Source organism: Palaemon carinicauda, chromosome 30 (assembly GCF_036898095.1).
Source record: "Palaemon carinicauda isolate YSFRI2023 chromosome 30, ASM3689809v2, whole genome shotgun sequence".
Classification (NCBI taxonomy): Eukaryota; Metazoa; Arthropoda; class Malacostraca; order Decapoda; family Palaemonidae; genus Palaemon; species Palaemon carinicauda.
This window is the reverse complement of record NC_090754.1, coordinates 71,971,090-71,994,955: the sequence shown is the minus strand read 5'-3', so window position 1 is coordinate 71,994,955 and position 23,866 is coordinate 71,971,090. Positions and strand designations below refer to the sequence as shown.

General features: G+C 38.2%; 2 protein-coding genes across 3 annotated transcripts in view; one reads left to right on the top strand and one right to left on the bottom strand.

Moving 5' to 3' along the window:
• LOC137623273 (transient receptor potential channel pyrexia-like) overlaps positions 1-2,763 on the bottom strand; it is a 78,728-nt gene extending 75,965 nt beyond the window's left edge. Inside the window, exon 1 of the mRNA XM_068354043.1 lies at positions 2,491-2,763. The gene's annotated coding sequence lies outside the window, so the exon portion shown is untranslated. The remainder of the gene's footprint in view (positions 1-2,490) is intronic.
• The window catches only part of Ttc1 (Tetratricopeptide repeat domain 1), a 538,489-nt gene that overhangs the window by 438,585 nt on the left and 76,038 nt on the right, over positions 1-23,866 (top strand). The window lies entirely within an intron of this gene.

Below are 23,866 nucleotides of genomic sequence, written 5' to 3'. Positions count from 1 at the left end.
AATTAAAACCATGGTCTTGACTTGGTTAAATCTAGTGTTTAAATTAATGTGTATAACAACTAATGCCATAAATTATAATTATACTTATTAAAGCTGATGGCCTTAAGCAAATGCAGAATACAACCACAATTAATACAGCGTAAAATACATTGGTAGGAAGGAGAAAACTCCAATTTTACTCATAATTTTAATAAGTATAATGGCACCATGAATAATGTGATATAAACATTAAAACATTGAATTCAGCTAAACGTTATTAAATACGACTATCAAAGAGAGACAACAGAGTGTAATTATTCAGTTTTATTCATTCAAGGTTTAAGTAACGGTCTAGAGGGCAGTATTCGAACGTGAAAGACCTTCAGTAACACCGTCACATGAGCAATGTTGTTAAAGAAAGCCGTCATGATATGCCATTGGTGACGTCACAGGCCCGTAGTTTTAGTCATGACCCTGAGATTAGCAACTTAGCAACTTTAATGAGGTAAGAAAATTGCTGTGAAGTAGATGAATGTTCTGGTTAACACAAAATAAATTATTTCATAATAATTTGAATATTTGTTTTGTTGTAACTTAGCAATAACTACAACCCTAATTGGGAAAGCAGGACGTTACAAGCCCAAGGACTCCAAATGGGAAAATAGCCCAGCGAGGAAATGGAATAAATAAAACTATGCGAAGTAATGGATAAAGAATTTAAAATATTTTAAGATCATTTGCAACATCAAAATAGATCTTTCGTATATAAAATATGAAGACAGACTTATATCAACCTGATCTTCATCTAAACATTAGCTGCAAGATTCAACTTCTGAAATTCCACCGATTCAACTGCCCGATTAAGATCATTCCACAGTCTGGTCGCAGATGGAAAACTGATATTGACAAGTGAAATAATGGAGCAATAAAACGATGCGAGACTTCACAGCTGTAACAACAGAAATGAAAACAGCTATAAGAGTAATGAGGATAAAGACGAGGAATACAGGAAGTTAAATTCAGTCTGAAGAATACAGTTTATATATGAGCGAAAAATTGAATATTTCCTGATACATATTATTATTACTAATACTACAACGTATTACTACTACTACTACTACTACTTGCTCAACTACAACTCTAGTTGGAAAAGCAGCATACTATAAGCCCAAGGGCTCCAAGAGGGGAAATAGCCCAGTGCAGAAAGGCAATAAGGAAATAAATACACTACAAGAAAAGTAATTAACAATTAAAGTGAAATATTTTGATAACAATTACAACATTAAAATACATCTTTCATACATTCACTAAAAAAGCAAGAGGAAGAGAAATTAGATAGAATTGAGTGCCAGAGTGCACCCTCAAGCAAGGGGATAGCCATGATTATGATGCTACTACTGTTGGTGGCAATAATAATATTAATAATAGTATATTATTATCATTATTATTATTATTATTATTGTAAGCCAATGGGCTTGTATCACTACAAAAAGAGTAAAAATATCAATTACAAAAATAAATTAGCCAAATGAATAAAGTCCCAAACACCACAGGAATAACTATTGTACTATAACAATGATTATAGTTAAATGTCCTTAATTTCTCATTGCTTTAAAATACAAATTCTAATTTCTTAATGATTGATCCTGCATTGGGTACTATCATTATTGGTATAATCTCCATATTATTATTATTATAGTTCCGTCCTTAAGGGGAAAATAATCTACACCTTTCTCACACTGACAAGAACGTGTCGTTTTTTTTTCTTATAAAAAAGTTGTTAGCTTCAATTATACTATAATTATGAATATTTATTTACTTTACATCTATATGTAAAATGAAACAGATTATATTTTTCGCATTCTTCCATATACAGATTATACACACATGTATTTGTGTATGCAAGTAAGTATAGTGCCAATACGGTCATATAAATATGTGCAAACACCAGAGAAAATTACATCAATCTTTTTAGCTAAAGTAAAATAGTTATATCAAAGGTAATTGCGAAGCATATTTGTCTTCAATAATACTGTGAATAGTCGCTATGAAACGTACTAGTTTAATTAAGCATCTAAATAGACCCCAAATGAGATAATTTGGCTTATGCCTGTGGTATCTGATGGAGCTCATTTACGTTGTTCTATGAAACATAGGGTCCCTCCGCTAAGCTTGAATTCTCATATAACCTGAGAGCTTTATTTATATTTTTAATATTTTTATGTATTTACGTTGGTGTTTATATTTCCATGTTTCGGCTTCCGATGTCGGAATGGCGTGTTTGCACAGTGTTATTCTACGCCGACCGTGAATTTATGGTGAGAATTTGATAGCTGAGAGAGAGAGAGAGAGAGAGAGAGAGAGAGAGAGAGAGAGAGAGAGAGCATAATTTTCAGAAGTTGAGAGTTCCGTTTAACAAATAATATGTTTAAGATTCACATGAGAACGAGGTAAGTGTTAATTATTGAAAGGACATATTAAAATTTGGGATGCATTTAAAAGAGCAAATACCTTTTCCAGACGTGTTTTTGTAGTGGTCACAATCATTTTTCCAGAGAGATGGACATCAAATCGGCATAAGACTCTTATTAATAAGTAAACTAATCCTGTCTCCTGTCACCGATCATCTTAAAATTCGCCACTATAAGTAGTTGTTCTGGTATTAAAGGCTTTTCAAATTGACTAAATAATTACAAACGAAATAGACAAGGGAGAGAGAGAACGCGGAGGGGCGACGCAATATATGTTCACACGAACACTGCTAGGTGGCGACTGACTTACTATCTCTTCTTCTTGCTCTCGTATACTCTGAGCCTGAGGGTGGATGTTGTTTTGTGGTTAGTGTTGGAGAATGGGTAGAGTTGATCTCTCTCTCTCTCTCTCTCTCTCTCTCTCTCTCTCTCTCTCTCAAAACTAGTTTGGCCTTTCCTTTTGCCTTCCACGCCCTATGGGTATCAGCAAAAGTTAAAATGGTTTTTTGTTAATGTTAAACTCGCTGGAATTTGTTTTAGTCAGTTTTCTATGGCCATTTCAAGGCATTGCATATACTGCATGTGCTTATAGGAAGAACCCCTTCATTTCTTATTTAGGCTGAACATTAGCTCGTCCCTCTTTCGTAGGCCGATGGACATCAGTATTAATCTCAAGTTTATATTTAGGCTCGGGTTTTCAAACGCCAGAACTCGAATACAAAATATTCGCGTGAGTTTGCTCGAATATAAATGGCTCTACTGTTAGCAGCCATTTATCTCTGGGCTTAGAATTCCCTCTTTGACATTTGTGTTTTCTTTACTCCAATGACTGTTTTATTTGTTTAAAGGCAATCCCGTCATGTAGACATACGAAGTTATCGGAAGCAGGGTTAATAGAGTACTCTATTAATCCTGATCAGAAAGAGGCAGGATTTAGGCCAGTTAGTGAGCATCAACTGTGTCAATGACCTTTGATGTTACGACAACAGAGAATTTCAAATCAATCAAATAAGGTCCTAAAATGATATATTATTCAGACTTTTATCTGCATTTGCTTATTGAAATCTGGTTTTTGTAATGCCTGTTACCACGTACGACCTATAAATTTTAATCAGATGATATTCAGTAGACAAAACCATTTTGGAATCGGTTAATGGAAACATTTTTATCTTTGCGGTTGTATGTTGTTTTTAACTGAGAGAGAGAGAGAGAGAGAGAGAGAGAGAGAGAGAGAGAGATGAATGGTTTCACCCCGGTAAGGGATTGTATTACCTTGTCGAGTCCCGATCATTCCCAATTATTTGATATATATATATATATATATATATTCTCTCTCTCTCTCTCTCTCTCTCTCTCTCTCTGTACTATGACCACGAAAGTGGAGTTATGTTCTTAATTATTTTACTCCTTTGCTTGACTGAAGCACACATTGGCATTAAATGAGAATTGTAATAAAACATGCTTCATCCCATGGAATCAGGGAGAGAGAGAGAGAGAGAGAGAGAGAGAGAGAGAGAGAATGTTGATCCCCTGCAGCAGCTGGCTTTGGCTTGTTGATTTTCATCTATATATCGAAGTGACTGAGGTATTGAAAAGTTTGTGTTAAGGAGCGGAAAGAGAGGGAGAGGAACTCTCTCTCTCTCTCTCTCTCTCTCTCTCTCTCTCTCTCTCTCTCTCTCTCATTTTATGGCGTTTAAGCAGTTTAAACAGGACAACGAGAATTAAATGGCGAATGTTTAGTTGTTTTATTTTTTTTCTTTAGTATGTCTAAAGGTGTTCAGCTACGTTTAGATAACTAAGATATATTCAAATGGATGTTATCTCCTATTGTAATGTCTACGCCTAATAGTTTCATTTAACTAGTAGATTGTATACGAAACTTATTTTACGTGATAAAAGATTACTGCATCCTTCGTTAGTTTAATTATAAATGAAATACGTATATAATTCTATTTTTCATATTTCTTAAGATAAATTTTAAACGTTGAAGTATTACTACCTATACGTATGTTGAATATTTGTTTCAATATAGATTTTTCCAAACTAGCCCCAAGTATTAAATAGTAGAAAACTGGGTCTTTTATATATCACCAAAGTAATTATTATATCCATTCATCTCTACTTTGTTTTTATCTCTACATACGATTTTATTTATTTGGGTTTCTGCGCATAAGCTAATGGGTTGAAATATACGAAACGTGGCAGGTATTTACCTGCAGGGAAACCCAACCCAACTCTATATCACAGGTGGATTACTTGCTATGGGCACGGTCTAGGCATGTGGGTACTACAGTATCTACGATCTATCTGTGACTCACCCTATGTACGTGTGTGTGTGTGTGTGTGTGTGTGCGATCTGGGACCACGGTCTTGGCTGGGAACCCCAGTCCAAAGATCGTGACGAGTTATTAGGAAAGATTTTGCCAAGTACTTTACATATATACGTATGTGTTTGAATAAAAAACAAAGATAAACTGTCATCAGATTTAATTTATTTTCTGATGACGATTATCTGGATTTTGTTGTGCAAAATTTTAGGAATGTAAGAATTCACCAGATTTGGAAAAAAAAAAACACGATTAACCGTAATGCCAGTGTATTATAATACAATAACAAAATAAGAGAGAGAGAGAGAGAGAGAGAGAGAGAGAGAGAGAGAGAGAGAGAGAAATTTACCATAGATATTACTGGAAACATTACATAAATTACGGCAACCTAAACATGAAAAAATTTTCTGCAGAAAATCGGATATTGAGAGAGAGAGAGAGAGAGAGAGAGAGAGAGAGAGAGAGAGAGACACGTGGGCCCTTAGAATGCGTATATATAGCCTAGTATTGATCATATTTAAATTGCTTAAATACAAAATCTGACTGAACGAAAGCTTACAAAATAGTCGTATGAAAGGGGCAAAAAAAAACTATCAATGTCTTTGAAACTGATTCATACAGTTGGTTATTACCTCGAGATGTTGCTTAGATGAGTTTGCAAAATGTTGCAATAAAATTAGTTTTTGTTCTGTTGGCCAAAGAAGTAAGTCCAGGTTCAGGTTCTAGGGTGAGGCATATCCTATAAAACGGCGACTCCAAAGTTTATCTTCTTGTACTGTTTTGTCTTTTCTTCCACATCAGGTTTAATACTTCTCTTTTCTTTTTTTATATTTGTTTCACTAAATAAAAATAATCTTACTATTTTCTTTAGGTCTTCCTCGTATGGTTGTTGTAGCTCAATTACTTCATTCCTTTCTTTTCTATATTCCTGGCAAAATAACAAATTTATCAAATCTTCCTCATTTTCACAAAAATTACAGTTTACATTCCCCCCATTGTGTATATTTACAATATACCCCATTCTATATTCTTTGTAGTTTCTCTATTTCAGTTTCTGTTAAATTTATAATACTTGTTCCATACAAAATAGATGGTAAAGCAATACTTTTCCAGAACGTTTTTCCTATCATTACTCTATTGCAACTTTTCTCTATAACTGAATATGTTAGATTAGCTAATTTTGTGCTTTTTCTATCATTACCCTTTTCTGAGTTTTAAATATATTCCTATTATTGTCTAGCTTTATTCCTAAGTATGTTAAACTTTCTACTACTTTGATTCCCTCTCCCTCTTAATGAGAGAAGGCCTTGATGAAGTCATTGAGCTTCAGCACGGCATTTCATTCCCGTGCTGAAACTTGGTGACGGACAAGAGGGCTCTTGTACTTGGGGAAATTGCTCCCCCAGTTCGAATCTAAATTTCTCTCCTTCATCTTTTTCTTTCTCTCAATATCACTTCGACCTTCTCCTAATTTTATAAACTTTCTTTCGTGTTGCTTTCCAAACTCTATGAGAAAAATTTCCCTCATTATATGTGTGTATATATTATGTACATATATTTATTATTTTTTTTTTCTTTTCTCCTATGGCTTGGATGTTTTTACATCCATTGTAGCCCCGGCGGGGATGTTCATACATCCTTTATTGCTGCCTGCTTTGATGAGTGGGAGGAGGTATCACGGTTGAGAGGTGTTTGCATGCAAAGCTATATGTGATAGCATTGGATGATCTCAGCCATCCCGAAGATGGTTTGGACCTTTTTGGCGGAACTATTCTCAAGTGTTGGGTCTTCGGAATCCAGGGGGATCCAATGCTTGGGGTAGGACTCTCGGCTTTTGGCCGGAAGCCCGTCATAATAGATATGGGGAGGATGATTCCATAATTTCTTGGTCTCAGTCCTAACAGGCGGGTTCAGCTTACACCTGTGCCTCTATATCTGTTTTGATGCTATCCTTCGGGTAGGGTATGGAGTGGACCATCTGGGAAGTATACTCTCACTGTGCCGATAGTGGAGAGTGCAAATTTCCTTTCCGACGTGTGATGGCCTAACATTCTCGAGCAGGTACATCAAACTAACTTTTCTCTCTCTTTAGTATAATGGATTCTTTAAGTAACGAACCCCCATCCCCTGGATACGCTGACTCACCCCCGGCACTGTTGACGACCTCTGCTAATGTGATAAGGGATAGCTCTGTTGATTACCTCGGAACGGGAAAGGACCATTCTACTGATATTTCTAAATCGAGTAATTTGGGTAACACGAGGAAACTTCGAATCCTCCATGTTACACAAATTTCAATAGAAACAAATTATGATGATCTATGTAAAGCATTTGAATGCTATGGATGCATAAAAGAAATAAGGATGAAACTTGGGATTCATGGATATCTTATAGTAGTTATGACGAAGCATTTAGTGCAATAAGTAATTTGAATAATATTAAAATTAATAACTTGAATGTCGCGGCTGCTCTCTGCGATAAGGTACCAAAAGATTTAGATGTGTACAGGCCTGCCGATTGGTTGGAAAAAGACGCAGATTTAGTCATGCCCTCCCAGAGAAATCCAAAACCACCGATGTGGCTTATAGCTGAATCAAAGGGGTTACAGGGAATTATTTTAAAATATGCAAATTGATTCAGAAAAAAGAAGGAACTATTGCACCAGGCGATATATCTCGTTTCGGAAAAAATTGTTTCCTTATCCATGCCAAATCCAGTACACAGTCGGTAATATTGTCCAATATGAAAATAAGTAATGATGACATTAAGTTAGATGTCAAACCCCACCTAAATTTTAGCTACGGAAGGGGCGTAGTTTTTAACAGAGATCTATATGATTTTACAGAGGAGGAGATACTGGCCATGTGTCCATTAAATGTATGGAAAGTTCTTAAAGTCCCAGGTACATCAATGATAATCCTTACGTTCCAGGATGCTGATGTACCTTTTCATATTATAATCGAGAACGAAAGGATTAAAGTAAGACCCTTCAAGCAGAAGCCATTGCAATGCTTTAATTGTTTTAAATTTGGGCACCCGTCCAAAGTTTGCAAAAATGAGAAGATGTGTGGTATTTGCTCCAAATCTTACCATGGAGAGTGTGCACATGGAGCCAGGTGTTTAAATTGCAGCTCGAATCACAAATCCACAGACAAGATCTGCGAGCTATATAAGTTGGAGGAAGCTGCCCTCAACAAATCAAACTTAGAACACATAAGTGTGACCCATGCCAAAAGACTATTATCAAATACATATGCTAAGGCATTAAAATCAAACCAACCTAGCACTGCCAATAGCTTAAAAAAAAGTATACTATCTGACAAAATGTCAAATAACGAGGTAACCATATCACCTCCTGAGGCTTTACCACGGTGTATTAACACTAGGTCATTGCCCATTGCTGTACAGCCTTCAGCCGCCATTACAAAAAGTAATACAAACCTCTCTCAGGCCATGTCCTTGCCTGATCTGATGGAGGTTCCACTTAAGACTAACTTACCTGATGCACCTGTTGTGGGAAAGGTGCAAAAACCTCGAATCCCACCATCTATTAATCGCAAAAGAGAGAGAGACCTCCATCTCTCTCTCCACCCTCCATTAGAAACGTTAAGGTTATGACATCAAATAAATTTGATGTTTTGTCTGTTGATGTTTCTAATGAACCAGAAGATGGACTGAATAAATCAGAAATTCAAGTTGAGGTCCACCATCCACCTCAACAAATAGATAAAAAGAATACAAAGAAAAACACAAATGTAAAACCCAACATAACAAGATCACCTCTGAAGAAACCTACTGGTAATAATGTTAAATTAAAAACTGCTAATGGGAAGACCTCATCCAAGATGTCTTCCAGAAATAATCCATAGTTTTCTCCTCCATTTTGCAATGGAACTGTCAGGGTTTGAGGGCGAAATATGAAGAACTTAAGCTCCTAATTCATGAGCATTCCCCCATAATTGTATGTCTACAGGAAAGTATGCTTGATTCTAACACCTAGTCCTCGAGAGTATGTTAGCTATAGAACACATATAATCAACAAGAAGGGAGCCATGGCGGAAGTCTCATGTACATTCGTCGAGATGTTCCCCAAATACCCATGTCTATACGTACAAACCTGCAGGCAGTTGTTGTACAAATTGATATAGGGAGAAAATATACAATATGCTCTCTGTACTTACCTCCAAATGATAATATTTTATATGATGATTTAGCAGAGGTCATTCAACAACTCCCTCAACCTTTTCTCTTACTGGGAGATATGAATGGTAGACATCCTTTATGGGGTGATGTTTTGGCCAACATAAGGGGCAATATTATCTCATCAATTGTGGAGAATGAGGATGTGGGACTCCTTAATACAGGAGAGCCCACACACTTTCATGTTCAGACAGGTACTTTGTCATGCATTGACCTTTCAATTGCAAGCTCTAACTGCCTTCTTGATTTTGATTGGAGGACATTAGATGATTGGCATACTAGCGATCATGCACCAATCATTATAAACACCAACAAGGGTCCGCCTTTGCAAAGATCGTCACGTTGGAATCTAGACAAGGCAGACTGGGTTAAATTTTCCGAGCTAAGTGAAATCGAAGGGAGAGCAGAACAGTTTGAAAGTGTTGATGATGCCATAGACCTACTGAATGGAACTCTTCATACAGCAGGAGTCAATTCAATTCCCAAAACAACAGGGTTATTCAAACGACGACCAGTCTCGTGGTGGTCTTCAGAACTAACTGCACTCCACAGAGCCACAAGAAGATCTCTAACACGATTGCGTAGACGCAGAACTGATGAGAATTTAACTATGTACAAGAAATATAGAGCACAGTTCCGTCGTGCCATGAAAGAAGCAAGGCGCCAGTCATGGATGTCTTTTGTTTCCTCCATTAACAGTAGAACACCACCATCTTCTGTGTGGAGGAAAGTAAAAAAGATAGCTGGCAAATTCACCCCCAACCCACCACCAGTGTTGAAGGTGAATGGCCGGTATGTAACTGAAGCAAATGATGTTAGCAATGCCCTGGCTAATCATTTTTCAAATGTATCCAGCAAGTGTGAAGGAGCCCCTGGTCACCAGTATAGGAGCACTGAAGAAAAGAAAATTTTAAATTTTGCAACAAGAAGGGAAGAGTCGTATAATTCTCCTTTCACTGAAAGAGAATTTGATTCCGCACTTGCTCATTGCAACGATACAGCCCCTGGACCCGATGGAATTCCATATGCAATGATTAAACATGTACATTTTAATACAAAGCTATTTATTTTAAGCATTATTAATAGAATATGGCATGATCATAGTTACCCAAGTGTTTGGGAACTAGCCATTATTTTAGCCTTTTTAAAACCCGGTAAGGACAAGTTTTTAGCAGCAAACTATCGTCCTATTGCATTGACATCTTGTTTATGTAAAATCATGGAGAAGATGGTCAATGCAAGGCTGATATGGTACCTTGAAAAGAAAGGTATTTTATCACCGATTCAATGTGGATTCCGAAAAATGCACTCAACGACTGATGTGTTGATACGACTTGAGTCTTCTATTTGTGAAGCCTTTGCTTCCAAACAGCACCATGTTACAGTATTTTTTGACCTTGAAAAGGCATATGATACCACATGGAGATATGGTATTCTTAAAACCATTCATGAATTGGGATTGAGAGGAGAGCTGCCACTATTTATTCAGGCATTTCTTTCACGGAGAGTTTTTCAAGTGAGAGTGGGGGAAACTCTATCAGAGAGTAAGTGCCAGGAAGAAGGAGTTCCTCAGGGTAGTGTGCTGAGTGTAACCCTTTTTTCATTAGCAATTAATGGGATATCCTCAGCCATTCCCCAGGATGTTCTCTCAACATTATTTGTGGATGATCTCTCAATATCATTTGCTGGCACTAGAATGGCAATGGTTGAGAGAAAAATCCAACTCTCTATTGATAAAATTATCCAGTGGGCTGACATGAATGGATTTAAGTTCTCCACAAGTAAAACTACCATTGTCCATTTTTGTCGTATCCGGGGAGTACATCCAGACCCGGATATATACATTAAAGGTCAACGGATACCATATATATCGGAAACCAAATTTTTAGGTTTGATATTTGACTGTAGACTTACATGGGTTTCTCACCTAAAAGCGCTAAAAGCTAAATGCGTTGAAGCTCTGAATATCTTAAAAGTATTGTCCCATACATCATGGGGGGCAGACCGCAATACTATTTTAAAATTATACAAGGCCTTGATTTTTTCCAAAATTAGTTATGGTTGTGAGGTATATTCTTCAGCCACCCCAAGCTGGTTAAAAATATTAGACTCGATACATCATGCAGGTATTAGGTTGTCTACTGGAGCTTTTAAAACCTCGCCTATCCCAAGTCTCCTTGTTGATGCTGGAGAGCTACCTCTAGACCTTTACCGAATGTCTTCCATTGTTCGGTATTGGTTTAGATTGCAAAGACTCCCTAACTCTCTAGCCTTTCAGACTGCAAGCCTTGTAAGACACGCATCATACTTTGAGTTGCACCCAAAATCTCCTCAACCTTATGGCTTTCGGGTGAAACGATTATTAAATAGTCTGGATATAATTAAAAATAAGGTACTTCCATTCAAGGTATCATCAACGCCTCCATGGAAGTTACCAGAGATATCTTTTTGTTAATATTTTATTGGAGATAAGAAGAATATGTCAGACCTAGAAGCCAGGTCTCTTTTTAATGAACATGTTAAAAAACATAGAGGATCAACTTTTATATATACTGATGGCTCCAAATCTGATGCTGGCGTTGGATTTGGAGTACATAGTAATGGTTTTAATTGTAGAGGTGCACTTCTTCTAACCGCTTCCATATTTACTGCTGAACTGTATGGCATATTAACCGCTATTGAGAAAATTGTGTTGGAGAAGGAGGGTAATTTTACAATTTTTAATGATGCAAGGAGTGTCCTTCAAGCTATGGAAGTTTTTAATTCTAATAACCCTCTAGTTTTACAGATTTTAGAATGGCTCTTCCTTATTGGACGGAGAGGTATAACAGTTCAATTTTGTTGGGTTCCAGCACATGTAGGTGTGTCCGGGAATGAGAAGGCAGATTCACTGGCTAAGGAGGCTGCATCCGAGTTGCTGCCAAGAAGGTATCCCATTCCCTGTAATGATTTCTTACCTGACATCAAGAAATTGGTTTGCAATAAATGGCAACAGCAATGGGATAGTCAAGATGGCAATAAAATGAGGGAAGTAACAAATGACATATCTCCTTGGAGGTATAATATGATGCCCCGAAAATGGGAGACGTCTCTTTGTCATCTCTGTATTGGTGACACTCGGTTGACACATGAGTTTCTGCTGAAAGGCCAACACCAACCGTATTGTGACAACTGTTTAGTACCTCTAACAGTAAGGCATTTGTTGACCGAATGCCCCAATTATAATAACTTAAGGAATAGATATTTGTTTGAGGCTCGAGGTGAGGGTGGCAGGTTCATCCTTGCCAAGATTCTTGGAAATGATGTTTCCTACCATGCAAGTGGCATTTTTAGATTTCTTTCAGAAGCAGGTCTTCTGAAAAATATTTAACTTTTATGACATTCAAATTTTATGATTTTAATTGAATACTCTTTAATTTTTTATTTTATTTCATTTTTTTTCTTTTATTTTTTTTTTTTTTTTTTGTATACATAAATTAAATGTTACCGGCGTCAATGACCTTAGATGTCAGGATGCCTGAAAACTTTAAATCATTCATTCATTCATTGGATTCCCTCTATGTTATCTGGCTTTTCTTTCATATTGTAAATCATAATATTACTCTTTTCTTTATTAATTTCTAACCCACATTTTTTACCAGTTTCTATTAATATCTGGATGTTACGCTTTGCATGATGTATATCCTCTGCAATTATTAAGGCATCATCTGCAAAAAAAATAATGATTCTACCTTTGTTAATTGATTTCTGGAACCGTTTCCTTCCTCTTCTATTTTCTTCATGACAATATACGTAATTAGTTTAAATAGTGAAGTTGATCCTGTGCAACCCTGTTTAATTCCACTTGTAACCTCCATTTCTTGTTCTATACCTTCTTCTAAGTCAATGCCCGTAGTATCTCCTTGATAAATATTTGCAATTACACTTATGATTTTGGTGCTAATTCTATATTCTTTTGAAACTTCTATTAATACCTCCCTTTTTACAGAGTCAAATGCTTTACTAGTTTATGGCAGTTACTATTAGGGGTCTCTTGTTTCCATAGCTCCCTTCCACACAATACTGTAATATAAAGATATTGTCCTCTATCCTGCCTCCAAAAAAAGCAGCGACTTAAAAATTGCTATAATTCAGTGGCTGCATTAATCGTTGTAACCGTCAGTGCCCGAGTACTAATATAATACATCTTATCAGTCGATTACCATCTCTGGTAGATCGCACAAGTAGCATCACAAATATCAAGTCTAAGCTAAGTTACACCATGATAAATTCACGTCTAACTTCCTTGCACTACAACACATCACGGGTGTGATGTTGATCTAATAAATGTCAGCGAGTTCGCTAAAAAAAAAAAAAAAAAAGACTTGGTATCGAATAAGTTTGTTAATCTGCTCTGTTATTTTTATGGGACCTTTAATAAAACTGACAATTATTTGAATTGTCAATACTTTATTTTGCTAATTGGTTAAGTGTAATGTAATATATTAAAATGTTATCTTTATGTTGATGTTTTTATAATCATGTCCTCTGTTCATTGGTTGGAATGTGTAATTGAGGAAGAGATTGACTGGAAGAGATGAAGGCACAGAAAGAGAGGCTGGAGTCGAGCCTGACTGAGGCTAGAGTCAATGATTTAGTAAGGACTGGAAGGTACAACTACCTCTTAGAGGAGTTAAAAGGTCTTAAGGATAATATTCAAATAAAGTAAATGAGTTAAAAACACCAAGAAAGAAGCCTGTAAGGCAGATGAGCTGTCTAAGGCTTTAGAAGAGATTGGCGATCTAAAGGAGGGTATGGCTTCCATAGCCAAGGAGAGAGATAGTCTCAAGGAACGTGTCTGCCATCTAAATTATAGCGAGAGAGTGGCAGAGGACAGGATCGTCCAAATTACTAAAGAAAATGTTGTTCTGAACGACGAGCTGCTTGGGGCAAATGAGATCACCTCTTCACTCAAGGAGGAACTTGAAAGCAGAGATAGGAAGAAAGAAGAGAACAGACCTGGAACGAGGAAAGTTAAACTTAACAGGTCATGTTAAGAAATCTCGAACGAGATGGATGGTAAGAAGGATGAACAGAAGGAAGATGTCCAAAAGAATATCAGCGTCAATAAAGAAGAAGACAAAGTAGTTAAGGCTGCAGAGGACGTGGAGACGAGAAGGAGATCATTGGAGGGCCATCTGGTGTGGGTCAGTTGCTAAGCTGGCTACTAGCCTCAAAAGGGGCTCTCCCTGACAACGACCACTAGGAAGAGCAGAAGCTCCAAAAGGAAACTACTATCAGTGAAGAGGAGGAGGAGAAGGAGAAGAAGGAGCAAGAGAAGGAGGAGGAGAAGAAGAAGATTGTAGAGAAAAAGTCTCGCAAACCGATCGTCTTTGACCTGGAACCTGACCAGCCCAGAAGGGTCTTCTCATCTTATATCACCTTCCAAGGTGCAAAGGTTGGAGCTAACACCACAAGGGACTATGACGTAAAAGGGCACGTGAGTGTCCTCTTGGATGTCCCAAGGAAGTTCCACAGAAGGAAGAATGCTAAAGGAAATCACCCGGCAGAGTGGCGTCAGCTCCATAGATATGACAAGAAGGCATGAGTACAGCAATTTAATCACCATAAGTGGTAGAATTGGACAGGTTCAATTAGCAATTGATCATATGGAATGGCTTCTGAAAAGTCGTACCGGTAATTAAATACATGGATCAGCAAACGAATGTGAAAAAAACAGAAAAAAAAAGTGAAAGTTCAGTGAGAAAAATTATTAGAAAAAAGAAAAAAAATAAATATTTTTTTGTTCAGTTTTAAATTGAAAGGAATATATTCTTTTATAATTAAGAATATAAGTTTAGTTAAATTTAATTTCAGTTTACTTTGTGAGGAAAAGGAGATTTAGCTGAGTTTTGCCAAGACCAGAACTTCAGGATCTTTAGCCTGAACGACGACCCACCTTGAAGGACGCTTCGATGGACGGCCCTTTTGAGGGGTGCAATGCTTAACTATCCAGCTTGAACGATACTTAAATAATCTGGAGGACCAGCGCTGCAGAGGTAAGAAACCTGGCAGATTCTATTATGCTATGTACCTTGATGGATGTGTACAAGACATTTGTCAAGTGTCCAAATGTCCAAATGGTCAGATATCTAGATCTATTCTTCTGGATGCCAACCTTCGGGTGGTTCAGGGGGAATAATCTAGAAGACCGGCTCTGCAGTGAGAACGAGCCAGGCTTCTTTTAGTATGCAGTCTTGTCCTTATAGGTTGGCCCAATCTAATTCAGCTGGGGAAGGAAGCTTCATCTCTGTTGGGGTGTTCATCCAATGTTTGATGAACAGTGCCAGTTTTGGTCATGATGATACCAAATAATGCTCGGCTTACCTGCCCGGCCAAATAATGCTCAGCTTACCTGCCCGGCCAAATAATGCTCGGCTGACCTGCCCTGCCAAATAATGCTTGGCTTACCTGCTCGGCTAAATAATGCTCGGCTTAACTGCCTGGACTAATAATGCTCGGCTTAACTGCCCGGTCAAATAATGCTAAGGCTTAACTGCCCGGCAAAATAATGCTTGGCTTAACGGCCCGGCCAAATAAGGCTCGGCTTAACTCCCCGGCCAAATAATGCTTGGCTTAACTGCCCGACCAAATAAGGTTCGGCTGAACTGCCAGACCAAATAATGCTCGGCTTAACTGCCCGACCAAATAATGCTCGGCTTAACTGCCAGACCAAATAATGCTCGGCTTAACTGTCTGGCCAAATAATGTTTGGGTTAACTGCCCGGCCAAATAATGCTTGGCTTAACTGCCTGGCCAAATAATGCTTGGCTTGACTGCCCGGCAAAATAATGCTTGGCTTAACTGCCCGGCAAAATAATGCTTGGCTTAACTGCCTGGCTAAAAAATGCTTGGCTTAACTGCCCGGCCAAATAATGCTCGGCTTAACTGCCCGTCCAAATGATGCTCGGCTTAACTGCCCAGCCAAATAATACTTGGCTTAACTGCCCAGCAAAATAATGCTTGGCTTAACTGCCCAGCTAAATAATGCTTGGCTTAACTGCCCGGCCAAATAAGGCTTGACTTCACTGTCCTGCCAAATAATGCTCGGCTTGACTGCCTGGCCAAATAATGCTTGGCTTAACTGCCCGGCCAAATAATGCTTGGCTTAACTGCCTGGCAAAATAATGCTTGGCTTAACTGCCCGGCCAAATAATGCCTGGCTTAACTGCCCGGCCAAATAACGCTTGGCTTAACTGCCTGGCCAAATAAGGCTTGGCTTAACTGCCTGGCCAAATAATTCTTAGCTTAATTTGCTTGGCAAGATAATGCTTGGCTTAACTGCCCGGACAAATAATGATTGGCTGAACTGCCCAGTAAAACAATGCTTGGCTTAACTGCCTGGACAAATAAGGCTGGGCTTAACTGTCCGGCAAATAAATGCTGGGCTTAACTTCCCGGCCAAATAATGCTTGGCTTAACTGCCTGGCAAAATAATGCCTGGCTTAACTGCCCGGCCAAATAATGCTTGGCTTAATTGTCCTGCCAAATAATGCTCGGCTTAACTGCCCGGCCAAATAAGGCATGGTTAAACTGCCCGGCCAATTAATGCTGGGCTTAACTGCCCAGCAAAATAATGCTGGGCTTAACTGCCCGGCCAAATAATGCTTGGCTTAACTGCCCGGCCAAATAAGGCTCGGCTTAACTGCCTGGTCAAAGAACTCTTGGCTTAACTGCCTGGCAAAATAATGCTTGGCTAAACTGCCTGGCCAAATAATGCTTGGTGGAACTGCACAGTAAAACAATGCTTGCCTTAACTGCCCGGTCAAATAAGGCTCGGCTTAACTGCCCGGCCAAATAATGCTAGGCTTAACTGCCCAGCAAAAAAATGCTGGGCTTAACTGCCCGGCCAAATAATGTTTGGCTTAACTGCCGGGCCAAATAATGCTTGGCTTAACTGCCCGGCCAAATAATTGTTGTCTGAACTGCCCGGTCAATTGAGGCTCAGCATAACTGCCTGGCCAAATAATGCTCGGCTTAACTGCCCGGCCAAATAATGCTCGGCTTAGCTGCCCGGCCAAATAATGCTTGGCTTAACTGCCCTGCCAAATAATGCTTGGCTTAACTGCCCGGCCAAATAATGCTTGGTTTAACTACCTGGCCAAATGATGCTTGGCTTAACTGCCTGGCCAAATGATGCTCGGCTTAACTGCCCAGCCAGATAATGCTGGGCCTAACTGCCTGGCCAAAGAACTCTTGACTTAACTGCCCGGCCAAGTGATGCTTGGCTTAACTGCCCAGCCAAATAATGCTTGGCTTAACTGCCCAGCCAAATAATGCTTGGCTTAACCTCCCGGCCATATAATGCTTGGCTTAACTGCCCGGCCAAATAATGCTTGGCTTAACTGCCCGGCCAAATGATGCTCGGCTTAACTGCCCGGCCAGATAATGCTTGGCTTAACTGCCTGGCCAAATAATGCTTGGCTTAACTGCCTGGCCAAATAATGCTTGGCTTAACTGCCCGGCCAAATAATGCTTGGCTTAACCTCCCGGCCATATAATGCTTGGGCTAACTGCTCGGCCAAATAATGCTTAACTTAACTGCCCGGCCAAATGATGCTTGGCGTAGCTGCTCGGCCAAATGATGCTTGGATTAACTGCCCGGCCAAATGATGCTTGGCTTAACTGCCCGGCCAAATAATGCTTGGCTTAACTGCCCGGCCAAATAATGCTTGGCTTAACTGCCCGGCCAAATAATGCTTGGCTTAACCTCCCGGCCATATAATGCTTGGGGTAATTGGTCAGCAGCTACAAGATAAGGGGGGAAAAAAATAAACCGAAGCTTAGAGGAGGAGGAGAATCAGCTAAAAAAAAAAAAAAAAAAAAAAAAAAAAAAAAAAAAAAAAAAATAAAGCAGCTTAGGGGAGGAGGAGAAGCAGCTACCAAAAAAAAAAAAAATAAAACAGTAGCTTAGAGGAGGAGGAGAAGCAGCTACCAAAAAAAAAATAAAAAATAAACAGTAGCTTAGAGGAGGAGGAGAAGCAGCTACCAAAATAAAAGAATAAAAAAAAGAATAAACAGCAGCTTAGAGGAAGAAGAAGAGAAACAGCTACAAAAAAGATAAGAAAAAAAATAGCAGCTTAAAGGAGGAGGAGGAGAATCAGCTACAAGAAAAAAAAGCAGCTTAAAGGAGGAGAAGAAGCAGCTAAAAAAAAAAAAAAAAAAAAAGAACAGCAGCTTAGATGAGGAGGAGAAGGAGGAGGAGAAGCAGCTAAAAAGAAAAATTGAAAAAAAAAAAAAACACAGCAGCTTAGAGGAGGAGCAGAAGGAGGAGGGAAAGCAGCTAAAAAAAGAAGAAAAAAAAAACCCAGCATATTAGAGGAGGAGGAGAAGCAGGGTATTCAATCAACTGCGATTGCTTGCAGCCGGGATGGAGAAGGTTTAAAAGTCACCCATGAATGGAAGAGGCAAGGGACAGTGTCTATGCCCTAGCAGGACACTGATCATATATCTTTGGCACCGTCGTCCAATTAGTTCATTATGCATGTTGCATGAGATTTTTCATAACTCTGACCATCCTTTACATTCAGATCTCCCTGGACAATTCTATCCTGTTCGTAATACTAGGCAGGCAGTTAATTCTAATAGCCAGGCCTTCTCCATCATGAAGCTAAATACTACACAGTATTCTAGAAGTTTTATTCCATCTGTTACCAAGTTGTGGAATGATCTTCCTAATCGGGTAGTTGAATCAGTAGAACTTCAAAAGTTCAAAGTTGGAGCAAATATTTTTATGTTGACCAGGCTGACATGAGTCTTATTATAGTTTATATATGACATATCTGTTTTTGACGTTGTTTATAGTTTATATAGGACATATCTGTTTTGACGCTGTTATTGTTTTTAGAATGATATATTGTTAATTTATTCTCATCATTTATTTATTTCCTTATTTCCTTTCCTCACTGGGCTATTTTTCCCTGTTGGAGCCCTTGGGCTTATAGCATCTTGCTTTTCCAACTAGGGTTGTAGCTTGGCTAGTAATAATAATAATAATAATATACATATGATCAGCGCCCAAGCCCTCTTTCTACCCAAGCTAGGACCAGGGAAGGCCAGGCAATGGCTGCTGATGACCCAGTAGGTAGACCTATAGTCTCCCCCAAATCGCCCCCCCCCCTCCCCTCAACATCCTTAGCTCATATGGAGGGTGAGGTTATAGGCATTATATAAAAAAAAAAAAAAAACCCGAACCCCAGTCCAGTATATCGCCAAGCAGGGACGTTTCCAATAGGCTACCACAACCCACCAGTCCAGCAGCCTCATCCGTAATTGGATAGAAAATTCTAAACCAAAAGAGCAAATAAGTATGTGCCTACAATATAAGACCTACTATGGTAGTTTAAGGATACCTATGGCCATCCTGGAGCTCTTTTCTTGATTATTATTATTATTATTATTATTATTATTTTTATTATTATTTACCAGATAAGCTACAATCCTAGTTGGAAAAGCAAGATGCTATAAACCCAAGGGCTCCAACAGGGAAAAATAGCCCAATGAAGAAAGGATCATCTTCTTCTTCTTCTTTGTCTACATCTTTTCCCACTTCTATGTGGGGTCGATGTTTCTGGTCAGCTTTCTCCATCTACCTCTGTCACACACTTCATCACCGGTTAATCCCTTTGATCGAAGGTCATCCTTGATATAGTCCATCCACCTACGCTTTGGTCTCCCTCTCCTTCTCATTCCCTGTACCTCCATTTCCATCACTCTCCTCCCAATATACTGTTCATGAACAGTTTAAATACAATATTTTAAAAACTTTAACAACATCAAAACAGATATTTGACATATAAACTATAAAAAGACTTATTTAAGCCTGTTCAACATTTGCTATGATTTTGAACTTTTGAAGTTCTACTCCGATTAGGAATATCATTCCACAACTTGGTTACAGCTGGAATAAAACTTCTAGAGTACTATGTAGTATTGAGCTTCATGATGGAGAAGGCCTGGCTATTAGAATTAACTGCATGCCTACTATTACGAACAGGATTGAACTCTCCGGGAAGATCTAAATGTAAAGGATGGTTAGAATTATATAAAAAAAAAAAATCTTATGCGACATGCATAATGAACTAATTGAACGACAGTGCCAGAGATTGATATCTAGATGAGGAAAAAGAAATTTAATGATTGATGGTTAGAATGAAGCAACATTAATTTAAGGTGTTGATCAGCGAAGCGGGTTGAGAACAAAAGAGAGCGAATAAGTAAAGAACGGAAAGCTGTCCAGCTGCAAGACAAGGGAATAGGACTACTGTACGTAAACGTTAATGACTTTTTTTGTACCACCTGGAAAGTTATTTGAAAAAAAAATTTAGTAATCAATTTTCTTGTCTGTTTTTATTTGGGATTTTACGATAGTGTCTAACGGGGTTAGACTTCTTGATGTAAGATATTGGGAGAGATAGGAGTGTCATTTAAGGCCTGGATTTAACGGTTTGCGATTATTCTAAAGTAGGGTTTTATATAATATAATGGTGTCTGTACGTGTTAGTAACTTCCATAACCTTAATTCATAAGATTACAGAAATTAATCTACTGATTTGCAACGTTTTAAATATTAGCAAAGTACACTTTAAATGAAATTATAAGAGAGATTACTCGAGTGCCATATGTTGATGAGATCATGGTGAGGGGTAGATGGAGATGGTTTGGGCATGCTCTTCGCACTCTCCAAGAGAGATTAGTTCACCACACGTTCAGCTGGGATCCACAAGGCACTAGAAGAGTTGGAAGACCCAGTCTACATGGCTAAGGACAATGAAGCGCGAAGTAGGAGATGGTGAATGGAGTAGTATTAATTTTAAACTCGGGATAGAGATGAAGGCGAAATCTAACCGAGGCCCTTTGCGTCGATAGTTGTGGGAGGAGATGATGATGATACATTAAAGGATACATAAGGTACATACAATGGTTATAATACTGGTACATGTGAAATGAGTCTTCTCACGTACCTACTGTGTCTATCGACGATCACATTTGTTTTCTTCATTTGCGCAATATCTATACGTCTTGGGTGCCTCTTTAATTCTTCTTTCACTCAATACCTGCAAGCTAGTATTAAGTTTTTGACTTCAGTAAGTAGTTGATGACTTGAGAACCTTCCTATTGTAGAAAAGAATTATTTGTTATTATTGAAAGTTTTGGCTCTTTTTATATTGGATCCTTACGTTGCCATTTTCACAGTCATCCATAATCACATGAAAAAGTGTTTTGTAATATCAACTATTTATGTATCGTGGATTATAATAATATCCATCCATTATACATTATTATCCATCCATTATTCATTATTATCCATCCATTATTCATTAATATCCATCCATTATTCATTGATATCCATCCATTATTCATTAATATCCATCCATTATACATTAATATCCATCCATTATTCATTAATATCCATCCATTATTCATTAATATCCATCCATTATACATTAATATCCATCCATTATACATTATTATCCATCCATTATTCATTAATATCCATCCATTATTCATTGATATCCATCCATTATTCATTGATATCCATCCATTATTCATTAATATCCATCCATTATACATTATTATCCATCCATTATTCATTAATATCCATCCATTATTCATTGATATCCATCCATTATTCATTGATATCCATCCATTATTCATTAATATCCATCCATTATACATTAATATCCATCCATTATTCATTAATATCCATCCATTATACATTAATATCCATCCATTATTCATTAATATCCATCCATTATACATTATACATTAATATCCCTAGTCCTTCTCCCTTCACCTCCCTCTCCTCTCTTTCCTTCTACCTGTTCCCTCTCCCTCCACCTCCTTCTCCTTCTCCATCCACCTCCCTCTCCTTCCCTGTCTATCCCTCTCCCTCCACCTCCATCTCCCTCTTTCTCACTCCTTCCCCTCCCTCTCCTCCCTCCACCTTGTCCTCCTTTTCCATCCACCTCTCTCTCCTTCTTCCTCTACCGTCCTCTCCCTCCACCCTCTCCCTCCACCTCCTTCTCCCGTTCCCTCCCCATTCCCCTCTTCAGGTTGATAAACATTCGAATCTCCTCCCTTCCATATTTATTACCTTTAATAAGAGCATTCCTTGGGAGTAGAAAGTTTCCTCTGTCTGTGATTATCTTGTTCGTGAGCGCAAATTCATTTTCCATATATTTATGTATGCAATTGTTTTATCATTGGGTACTATAAAAAGAAGAAAGAGACAGAAATTTATTGTTGAAAGTTTCTGAGGAAGTAAAGAAAATTACAAGGTAGGACGTGCTAAGTATTCCAGTATTGATTAGAAGGTCGAAAGATAAGCCGGGAATGACTGGAGAGAATATTTAGACTGGAAATCAGATGAGGCTGAAAAGCTTTGAATTCAGGGAGTAGCTATGGTGTAAGACTTGCTCATGGAATTGTTAATGAAATCTCTACTGGGGCAAAAAAAGAAGCATAAACTCATCAAAAAGATAAATGGATCTGTTATAACAACAGACCCTCTTAATGAGAGAATGACTTGATGAAGTCATTGAGCTTCAGCACGGCATTTCATTCCCGTGCTGAAACTTGGTGACGGGCAAGAGGGCTCTTGAACTTGGAGAAATTGCTCCCCCAGTTCGAATCTAAATTTTTCTCCTTCATCTTTTTCTTTCTCTCAATATTACTTCGACCTTCTCCTAATTTTATAAACTTTCTTTCGTGTTGCTTTCCAAACTCTATGAGAAAAATTTCCCTCATTATATATGTGCATATAGTATATACATATATATGTATATATATATATATATATATATATATATATATATATATATATATATATATATATATATATATATATATATATTTTTTTTTTTTTTTTTTTTTTTTTTCTCCTATGGCTTGGATGTTTTTACATACATTGTAGCCCCGGCGGGGATGTTCATACATCCTTTATTGCTGCCTGCTTTGATGAGTGGGAGGAGGTATCACGGTTGGGAGGTGTTTGCATTCAAAGCTATATGTGATAGTATTGGATGATTTCAGCCATCCCGAAGATGGTTTGGACCTTTTTGGCGGAACTATTCTCAAGTGTTGGGTCTTCGGAATCCAGGGGGATCCAATGTTTGGGGTAGGACTCTTGGCTTTTGGCCGGAAGCCCGTCATTATAGATATGGGGAGGATGATTCCATAATTTCTTGGTCTCAGTCCTAACAGGCAGGTTCAGCTTTTACACCTGTGCCTCTATATCTGTTTTGATGCTATCCTTCGGGTAGGGTATGGAGTGGACCATCTGGGAAGTATACTCTCATTGTGCCGATAGTGGAGGGTGTAAATTTCCTTTCTGACGTGTGATGGCCTAATATTCTCGAGCAGGTACATCAAACTAACCCTTTTCTCTCATTGTACCGATAGTGGAGGGTGCAAATTTCCTTTTTGACGTGTGATGGCCTAATATTCTCGAGCAGGTACATCAAACTAACCCTTTTCTCTCTCTATCGTCTAATGGATTCTTTAAGTAACGAACCCCCATCCCCTGGATACGCTGACTCTCCCCCGGCACAGTTGACAACCTCTGCTAATTCTATAAAGGAAAATTCTGCTGATGACCTTGGAACAAAAAAGGACCCCTCTACTAATGTTTTAAAACCAAATAAGTCGGGTAACAAAGGGAAACTTCGAATCCTTCATGTTACCCAAATTCCAATGAATACTGATTATGATATGCTATATAAAGCATTTAAATGCTATGGAGTGATAAAAGAAATTAGAATGAAACTTGAAAATGAAAAATGGCATTCATGGATATCTTATAATAATCATGAAGAAGCATTCAATGCAATACGTAACATCAATAATATC